The sequence below is a fragment of the Felis catus genome, chromosome A3 (assembly GCF_018350175.1).
Source record: "Felis catus isolate Fca126 chromosome A3, F.catus_Fca126_mat1.0, whole genome shotgun sequence".
Lineage (NCBI taxonomy): Eukaryota > Metazoa > Chordata > Mammalia > Carnivora > Felidae > Felis > Felis catus.
Window position 1 is genome coordinate 6,053,889 of NC_058370.1, and position 9,672 is coordinate 6,063,560.

Genomic DNA, 9,672 nt, shown 5'->3' on the forward strand with positions numbered 1-9,672 from the left:
GATTGATTCGCGTCCTGGGGTGAGTGAGGGCGCGGGGCGGGGGGGGGGGGGGGGGGGGGGAACACCTGCTTGGCTGCCGTCCTGACATATCTCGCCACCAGGTGGCGCAACTGAGGTGCCCTGAGGTTTTCCTCGTTTTCTCTCAGACCCTCCTTGAACCCCAGCAGCAGAGGACACCAGGACGCGCCGTGTGTATCTCGTGGCGTGTGCAGACGGCATCGGCCTCTATGTTTTTGGAGCAATCCTTTTGTGCTGCTCAAGTTTGCCATTGTTTTCCTTCCGGGCACGCGGATGGCTCTCCCACGACCCTATACGTCTAGCGCCCGCTTGTAATAAGCGCTCAAAAATCGTTACTCCGAATACACGAATAGTGGCGAATGAGCCCCAAAGTCCCTCTCCCTCGCTCTTCGGGAAGCAAGCACCCACTCTCGGGCGCCTGCCCTCCGAGAGGGCGGAAGGCAGACACCTGTTCGGGCTCTCATCTCCCTCCAGGTGCGCCAGAGGCCCGACTGCGGGCGGCTCTAGAGGGCAGAGGAAGTCCCAAGTGCAAGGACACCCGCTGGGAACACCAGCTGGCTTCGCTTTTTCAGGGGGCTGCAGTCGTGGGTGCTGAGTTGCCACGGGTCTGCTTTCTGGGTGATGCGGGGAGTCTCCCTGCTCTGACTGCCTGGCACCCCCCCTTCCCTGGGAGGTGGGGGGGGAGGGGCTGGAGCCGGTGTTCCTCCAGCGCCTGCCTGTGCGGGGAGGTGGGGCTGGAGAGGGCCTGGGTGGGGAGGGGTGGTCAAAGACTCGCCTCTCTTTACCTAGAACATTCCAGCGTTTTTCAAACGCGAGATTAGTTGCAAAAGTAAAACGATGATGAGAATAAGACAACGCTACGCCCACCATTTATTTATCCCAGGAAGCGTCAGACGTGCCACGCGGGGGTCTTTGCTTCGAGCCCTGAGAGTCCAGCTGGGAAATCCGGAGTGGAGGGAGAGGGGAGGGACATAGATACGGAGCTTCTTTGGCTTCTCTGGCTGAGGATTTCCGCGCTGATTCATCTTCCAGCCGGGACAGCAATGACCTGTCATTACCCGTGATTTGTTATTAACTCAAACTGTGCTGTTTAATTTTCTGCCTGGATCATCGTGCCACTGAGGCACCTGGCGATACTTCTCCGAAAGACTCGCTCATAAATAGCCTTTTTGTGGCCGCACCTACATCATTGGACGGTAAACGTGGCCTCTCCCGCCCAGCGCCTCTCTCGGACGTGCCTTGATGTGAAGCCAGCCCCTTGGTTCCCAAACTAATTTTATGAAACACTTTCCTGCCCATTTCTCCTCGGGGGACTTCGCAGCTGGAAGCAGCAACATTCTGGCCTGGAGCAGGGAGTGACGTTTCTAGAAGCTAATGTGGCTAGTTTACGAATGGGCGGGGCCAACAGATAATTCTCCTCCAACACCTGCTGGTCCCTGGGGAGATGTCCCCATTGAGTTGCTTATTCCAGGAGGACTTTCCCTCCGAAGGGCAGTAATTGTCCTCCTTTGCTAGGCTGCCGGTGCCCTAGGCTTTCCCCCCCAGGAGCCAGCTTTCTGTTGCTGGAAATTTCCCAGGACACGTGAGCTTCTCAAGCCTCCTTCTTCTCCTCCAGGCCCTGGATTATCTACCCACGCGGGCCTGATAGGTTATCACTATTAATAAGAAAAGACGCCAGTTACAGACCAACTACTAAGAGAGGAGCTCAGATAGACAGAGACACCTTAGATGCCGGAGCCACCCCCCTCCCTCCCCACCAGCCCAGCAACCCTTGGGAACAGACACGGTTAGTCCTCTGTACCCCTCAGATGAAGAAACCAGGGCACAAAGAGCGTAGAAGTCCTGCTCAAGAACAGAACCAGGCTCCAGAGCTAGGCCTTCTAGCTTCAGGGTCGACCTGCTAACCAAAAGAAAGTGGCCCAGAATGTGGGGCTACCCACACGTCCCCAACACTGTCCAGGGCAAACAGAGGATGACCCCCAGAGGAGCTGACTTGGGCATCTGGCCCACCTGTAGGTAGACGCACGCCTGTTGCAGAGACAGAAGCCCCTCGTTCTGACTCCTGCTAACCCACCGTTTGAGAAAGGTGCTGTTATGAACCCCACTTTGCAGATGAGGCAACTGAGGCTTCGTGAGGAGGAGAAACTTACCCACCGACGTCTGCTGACATCAGCGGGGGAGCTGAAGGGCTCGGTGCCCATCGGGAGAGAGTGCGTGGTTCTACGTAGCAAACACACACTGGGCGCACACCTGTCGAGATCTAAAAAGAATCTGGGCTTTTGCCCTACTCGTAAGCTAACTGGCCTGCCGCCGTTTCGTGGGTGCTGGCAGAAGGCATGACATTCCTGGGTCAGAGGCAACGGGCTTTATCACTCACAGCCAAGCGGGAAACAGTGTCAGCGTTCTTTTCGTGGGCTGAACTCCAATTCCCACAGGGCAACGCAAAGCAGGGATGCCGGTGTGCGTGGGGCTGCTCACAGGAGAAGAATCCTGGATCCAGGCAAGCTTTGAAATGGCCGCTAAGCATGCCTGCTCGCCTTTGCTTGGGCCGGAGACCCCATTTCCCGAAGCTGCTCTCTGTACGAACACCCTTGGAGAGATGGTCGAGAACGCAGGATTACCAGCTCCTTGATCGTAAGATGTGCAGAAGCGTGTGTCCCATGGAGACCCGTGTCCCAGTAACGCCACACGCGAGGTGCTGCGGAAAGGGTAGACGTGCCCGAGAGGCGGGTCCTGCTCTCAGAGCTCCTGCTCTACGAGGGAGAACGGGCGTGAACTCAGCTGCCTGTGAGCGAAGGCCCTGAGGCTGGTGGGCAAGGCCGAGGGATCGGATCACGCAGGGCCTGGGGGCCGGGATGAGCAGTCTGGGTCTTGCTTGTTTTAAGTGCCAAGGGAGGTTGCTCCAGTGTTGTGGGCAGGCAAGTGGCTTGAGCGAATTCGTGCTTTAGTAAGTCGCCTCCCTGGCTCTTAGGTGTTGCCCTGATGAGAGGCACCGGTTGGACGACACATAAGCGGCCGTGGGTTGGCCGTTGTTGAAGCTGGGTGCTTGGAACCGGGACATTATGCTACTCTGCCTACTGTGGAAAGAGTTTGAACACTTCCATTGGGAGGTTGGGGTGGGGGGCAAAAAACATAAATATGTGACTCTTAAGGCTTTGGTTTCATCGTGTGGCCCCCTCGTTCGGCTTCCTCCTTTAAGCCATTCTAGAACCTAGTCTGGCGCCTTGATTTGTTCCAGCCTTGTGTTCACCCCTCTTCCCTAGGCTCTTGCTCTCTCGAAACAGGTGGAAGTCATCGGAGGGCAGGAATCGCGCCCCCTCCTGGTGCCCTTGCTGCTCTCCCTCTGGCCCCCTTTCTGGGTAGAAGAGTTCGCTTTGTTGCTCAACAGCGGCCGGCCGTGTGGTCTCCTCCTCCAAGAACCTCAGTCTGGCCAAACCCTACCTGCTTTCCTGGTCCGCTCCCACTCCCCTTCCAGGGATCTCTCCTTGACTCCCCGGCCCTACCCCCCACCCCCCGACATCTCTCCCTCCTCTGAGAATCCTCCTGCATTCAGATCCGAGCCCCCCGTAGGAGTCTGCACGCAGAATTCAGGGCTAACATCGGCTGGTATTGATCCAGCCCTTCAGGAGTTCCTGATCAAGCTCAGGGAGCTTACCGAACCGCCCAGAGGGGCTGAGAAGCTAAGGCAGCAAGCTGAAGGGAGGCAACGGGGAGCCAGGGCAAAGCGCTGGGAGCCGGCGATCATTGTCAGGGGTCTCCCACACTTGACAATGGATGGGTCTTCCAATTTTTCCAAATAAGCCATACGTTTAGATTTTTTTTTTTAAGTGAAATCTTCAAACCTTTAGACAGTGGCCACCGGTTCAATTTTTGGCCAAACTTGGCTGTGGTCTACTAGACCATGACCCCTATTCCGCTGGGTGAGACAAGGCTGTGCGTCTCATTCACTTCTGTAATTTCCTGAGGCCACCCCCACCAGCCTCTTGATAAACGCAGGTGAGGCACCAGATCGCCGGATCGCTGGAGCGGGGAGCCCGGGTCTGACGGATGGAGAGTTCGCTGCAGAAGTTCAGGGACCATAAAAATTGCTGCTTCCCAAGCAGCCCCTATAGTCTGCAGAGGGACCCAAGGGACACATGTCAACTTACAAGGAGGGGGGCAAGCAGGGGACAGGGACACCGAAGGGTTTCACAGTCCTTCTTGACCTGGGGTGACGTCGCCCCATGCCAGGGCACACTTGGCAATGTCTGGGGACATCTTTGGTCCTCACGTTTGTTGAGTGCTCCTGGCGTCCAGTGAGTAGAGACCAGGGACGCTGCTGAATGCCCCGCCGTGCGCAGGATGGCCCTGCTGGGAAAGACACCCAGCCCCAAAAGCCACCAGTGTGGACCTCGAGAAGCCCCACACCAAATTTTAGTGGGGGGACCTTGAATTTTGTTCTTGTTGTTAAGAAGCCTTTCTAGCCCTCCTTTTTCTCACCGCAGCTCAGGACCGGCAGAAGGTAAGTTCTTTCGAGGAGGGGTGCGAAGTTTCAAAAAGATCGTGCATGTCAAATGCTTAGCACAGACGCGGCACACAGTATATCCTCAATAAATCCTAGCTGCGATCGCGGGCTGTCTCCTTCTGTCTGCATGTCTGTCTACCTCACCATTTACCGAAAGCAAAGAGATCGCTGCAAACTTTTGCCTGAGGGCAAAATCAACAGGACTCTGGCATTGAACTTCCAAACCTATGAAATGAGTCAACATTCAGGGCAACCGGTGGAAATCACTTTTCTTTTTACGAGTGTGCCTCTTGGTGCCTCGAACCTCATTAAAATTTTTTTTTAGTGTTTTTGTTTATTTTTGAGACACAGAGCATGAGCAGGGGAGGGGCAGACAGAGAGGGAGGCACAATCTAAAGCAGGCTCGAGGCTCCCAGCTGTCAGCACAGAGCCCGACGCAGGGCTCGAACTCACGGACCGTGAGATCATGACCCGCGCCGAAGTCGGACGCCCAACCGACTGAGCCCCCAGGCGCCCCCGAACCTCATATAATAATTACCCCGTCAAATGTAACACTTGGGCTTCCCCCGGTCCTCGAAGTGAACGTGAGACAAGCTGTCGGGACCCACAGCTAGTCAGCAAGCACGTCTTTCTCCCCGTCCGCCCTCCTTTTCGATCTCGCTTTGATGTGAGTCTATAACCAATCACTTGATGGCAGAAAACAGGGCTCGGCTCAGGTGAACCCGCCAGGGGCTGGAGGGAGGCGCTTCCGTCAGAGACACGAGGCGACACATCTCCACCTGGGACGCCGGACTTCTATGGGGCAATGCCGCCCTGCTGGTGGGGGGAGAATCAGCCAGGGTAGCTGATTAGCTGGGAGAGGTGGGCAGAGCGTGGGGGCGGGAGAGGCAGGAAATATTAATAGATGGGTGTCGAAACTTACTCGGAGGGCATTTGGCTTTCAGATGATCTAATCCTTTCGTCCAGGCCCATTACAACGTTGAGTGAGGGGATTTCTCAATCCCAGCAAGGTGGGGGCCTCCCCTGCCGACGGGCATCAGACCAGGAACCAGAGGGAAGAAAACGTTCCTTAAGTTCCACGCAGTGAAGAACTCCGTGGGGTCCGCGAAGTGAGCCGAGGCAAATGGAACCTTGGTAGGACCACCACGCAGGATGCCCTTTTTGGCCAGGGCGGGGGGACCCAATGCAGCTTAAACTGGAATTCGTGTCTGTCTGTTGGCGTCCACGGTGAGGGCGCCCGAGCCGATACGCCGAGAGACAAGGGGGAGGCAGGGATCGGTGCTTTGGGTCTGGACTCTTGGGGCAGAGGGAAGGGGACAGCGTGTGGCTGCGACGTGAGCTGACGGAGCCTCGCTCCTTTTAGAAGGGGAGGCTGTGAGCTGAAGACTTCTTTTCTCCGGGGACCGTGAGCCTTGGACCTAAACGTCCTGGCTTTGGGGCCAGGTGACCAAGTAGGCGTCCCCTAGAGTCCAGGAGAGACGGCCAGAGGCAGTGCAGCCTGAGGGGTACGTTGGCAGGTGGGTGACTTCAGGAGCGTGGGGCATGGAGCCCGGGGCAGGGAGGCAGGTGTGCCCGGGGGCACCAGGAGCAGAGACCACGGGGCAGGACAGCCGGAAGGGATCTCACTCAGTCGCATGGTTTCAAGACAGAAAGGAGGGCCCACAGGGGAAGTCTCTGTGATGAGTCATGATCACAGCAATGGCTGAGACTTACGCAAGACCCAGGCTGCGCCTCCCTGTATCGGCTCATTAAATAACCTTCCCATCAGCAATGATGCCATTATGGACTCCACGGGCGAGGAAACTGAGCAGTGGAGAGTCAGAGCATCCTGCCCCCCGCCAGAATCCGCACCCACGGCTCTGCGTTGGGCGTCTACAGTTGCCCGGGGTCAGTGTTGCTGCAAAACCCCACCAGGGAGAGACTCCGCTTTCAGTCTGGGCAGCCGTATTTCAGGAGACACGATCTCTTCTCCGTCCTAGTCCGAAATTTTTACCTGCTTACCAACAAACCCTTGCCTCGAATGACATCGGGTGCAGAAACTATGGGAAACGGGTCAAGACAGAGCAGATGCGGGGGGCGCCTGGGGGGCTCAGTCGGTTAAGGGTCCAACACTTGGTTTCGGCTCAGGTTATGATCTCACGGTCTCGTGCATTCAAGCCCCATGACAGGCTCCGCACTGATGATGTGGAGGCTGCGTGGGATTCGCTGTCTCCCTCTGTCTCTCTCTCTCTGCCCATCCCCCACTTGCACGGTCTCTGAGTCTCTCAAAATGAATAACCTTTGAAAAATATATTTTAAAAAAGACAGAGCAGGGGCGCCTGGGTGGCTCAGTCGGCTAAGCGTCCGACTTCAGCTCAGGTCACGATCTCGCAGTCTGTGAGTTCGAGCCCCATGTCGGGTTCTGGGCTGATGGCTCAGAGCCTGGAGCCTGTTTCAGATTCTGTGTCTCCCTCCCTCTGACCCTCCCCTGTTCATGCTCGGTCTCTCCCTGTCTCAAAAATAAATAAACGTTAAAAAAAATTAAAAAAAAAAAAGACAGAGCAGCTCTAAGTTTTACAAAATCAAAACGAAGATGAAATATTTTTTGACGGATCAGATCGGCAGACATCGTAAAGGTTGATCATGCGCGGAGCCGCTGAGGGTGTGGAAAAGCCGTCGCTCTCCTAAGTGGCTGTGCCGTGGGGGGCGGATGTTGCTACGGTATTTCTGGAGGACGGTTAGGCTATCTCCGTGAGACGTCACCAGCCACGTCCCCTCTGACCCAGCAACTGAACTTCTGGGAATTCACCCTGTGGATATACTTGCAAGAGAATATCAAGGTACGCACAAGGATGTTCGACACGGCTTTGTCTTTGAGCTTCTCGGTCACCTCTGAGAGCTCCTAATGCCCCTTGCTGGTCAATCACCACCACAGGAAGTAACCCGAGCTCTGACTTTAGAGGCCGCAGAGAAGGTCTGCCTGCCCACGAACATCTTACGTCTGTCTCTTTCGCTTGGCGTAACGTTTCTGAAATTCGTCGCTAGCGTTTCAGTGGCTGTTCCTTTACATCGTCGAGTGGGATTCCACCGTGGGATCGAACACCTGTTAACCTACCTAAATGTGTGACTTTGCATCGTTCCTACTTTGGGTCTTTTTGGGGACAGATTGCTGGGTCCGTGAGTGGGTGTGTATGTAACTTTAATAAAAACCTCTGAACGGTTTTCCAAAGTGGTTCAACCAGCTTACACGCGCACATCAGCGATGTGTGATCATTCCTGGTCTTTGTCAACACTTGGTATTGTCAGTTTTTTTTTAAGTTTATTTACTTATTTTGAAAGAGAAAGAGCATGAGCAGGGTAGGGGCAGAGAGAAGGGGGAGAGAAAGAATCCCAAGCAGGCTCTGTGTTATCGGCGCAGAGCCAGATGCGGGCTCATGAGTTCGTGAGTTCGAGCCCCGCGTCGGGCTCAGTGCCGACAGCTCGGAGCCCGGAGCCTGCTTCCGATTCGGTGTCTCCCTCTCTCTCTCTGCCCCTCCCCTGCTCACACTCTCTCTGTCTGTCTGTCTCTCTCTCTCAAAAATAAATAAGCATTTAAAATATTTTTTTTTAATTGGAGAAAGCAATCCCACCTTACCCCTGCCTCCCCCCCAAAAGAAGTCCCAGAGTCACCTCTTCGGAAGCCCCGGGGCTCAAAGTAGCAGAGGGAAACTTGTTCTATGCTCGCCTGTTGATGAAAATCCACGCCTCTGCAGTACCTTAAAATTCAGAGACCAAGGTCCTTCAGTATTCCACCTGCACCCTTCTTTATGCCTGAGCCACGACGGAAACACTAGTTTGGCTTATCTGCATGTCGAGAATAATACAAGGGAGAAGGTGAATGGCGAGAACTCCATCGTAGGTCCCTCCATTTAAAAGGATAACGAAGCAGTGGAAATATCCCCCTACGTTCTCCGTCTCTCATGAAACCATCTCTTCTTCTCCCTGTGCTTCAGGTGGTCACGAGGCCTACGGGCTACCTATTACTGGCCTATTCTGGAATCCAGTCGGGCACCCGAGGCAAGTCCCTTGATCAGCCCTCAGTCCTGGGACTGATTCTGCACCGCTCTCAGCTCTGTGCTCCTTGGTGATCCTTGGTTCCACCCCCTGGATTATCCTTCCTTTTTCATAAAAACTCTACTCTTGCAGGTTGAGCCGGGTACTTAGACTATTTCCTGCCCGTAAAAGTCCTCGCTTCATTTTGTGGCCTTTGGCAAGGGACGACCTCTCTGGACCTCAGCCACCTCCTGTGTAAAGTGAGGCTAATTATGGGCTCACACCACAGAGTCATTTAAAGATGAGGTGAGAACACGCACGTAAAGTATTTAGAAAAGGGCTTGATGTGGAGTGAAAACTCAGCAAATGTCAGCCCACAACACTCTCGGGCGCAAACACTCAGATCGCTCGCAAAGCGAACGTAATTCGAATGTCACGCAGGGACAGCCAACTGGTTAAAGAGTTGGCGTATCAATAGTTCTAACGCATAACTCACTCTCCTTCTGGCCGGAGGTGGTTCCTGAGGGTTTGAAAAATCAGCCTGCCCGTCGGTTAGTGAAGTGTTCAGATTGGGGTTCTTTACTACCCCCTAAAGAATTTACCATTCTTGGGGCGCCTGGGTGGCTCGGTCGGTTGAGCGTCCGACTCCGGCTCAGGTCAGGATCTCGCGGTTGGTGAGTTCGAGCCCCGCGTCGGGCTCTGGGCTGACAGCTCAGAGCCTGGAGCCTGTTTCGGATTCTGTTCTCCCTCTCTCTCTGCCCCTCCCCTACTCGTGCTCTGTTTCTCTGTCTCTGTCTCTCTCTCTCTCAAAAATAAAATTTTAAAACATGTTTTACATCAATAAAAATAAAAAGAATGTACCATTCTTGTGATAACAGTCATGACTGTTTATTTACATTTATTCTGTGAAAATAGGCAAATTAAAGAAGTACACCTCAGTGACACTAAAGAGCAAATCCAGACCCTCAGCTGGCGGTTCCAAGGCCCTCTCTGAATTGGTGTCTTAGCACCGGCCCGCGCTGTTCATAGCTCTGTGCGAGGCGTCAGAGAGGGACAAGAGACGTTCCTATGCCTGCTCTTGGGGTTCCCTGGGCGTCTGGCCACATCAGCTGGCTACAAAGGCAGCAACTTGAAACCCG

At 54.7% G+C, this 9,672-nt stretch overlaps 1 long non-coding RNA gene across 1 annotated transcript; it reads right to left on the bottom strand.

Moving 5' to 3' along the window:
• Window positions 1–870: 870 nt before the first annotated feature.
• LOC109498542 lies at window positions 871–2,557 on the bottom strand. Its single transcript, XR_002155361.3, has 2 exons — window positions 2,169–2,557; window positions 871–1,066 (listed from the first exon to the last, which is right to left on the bottom strand). It is a non-coding gene; the product is annotated as an uncharacterized LOC109498542 (long non-coding RNA).
• Window positions 2,558–9,672: the final 7,115 nt, after the last annotated feature.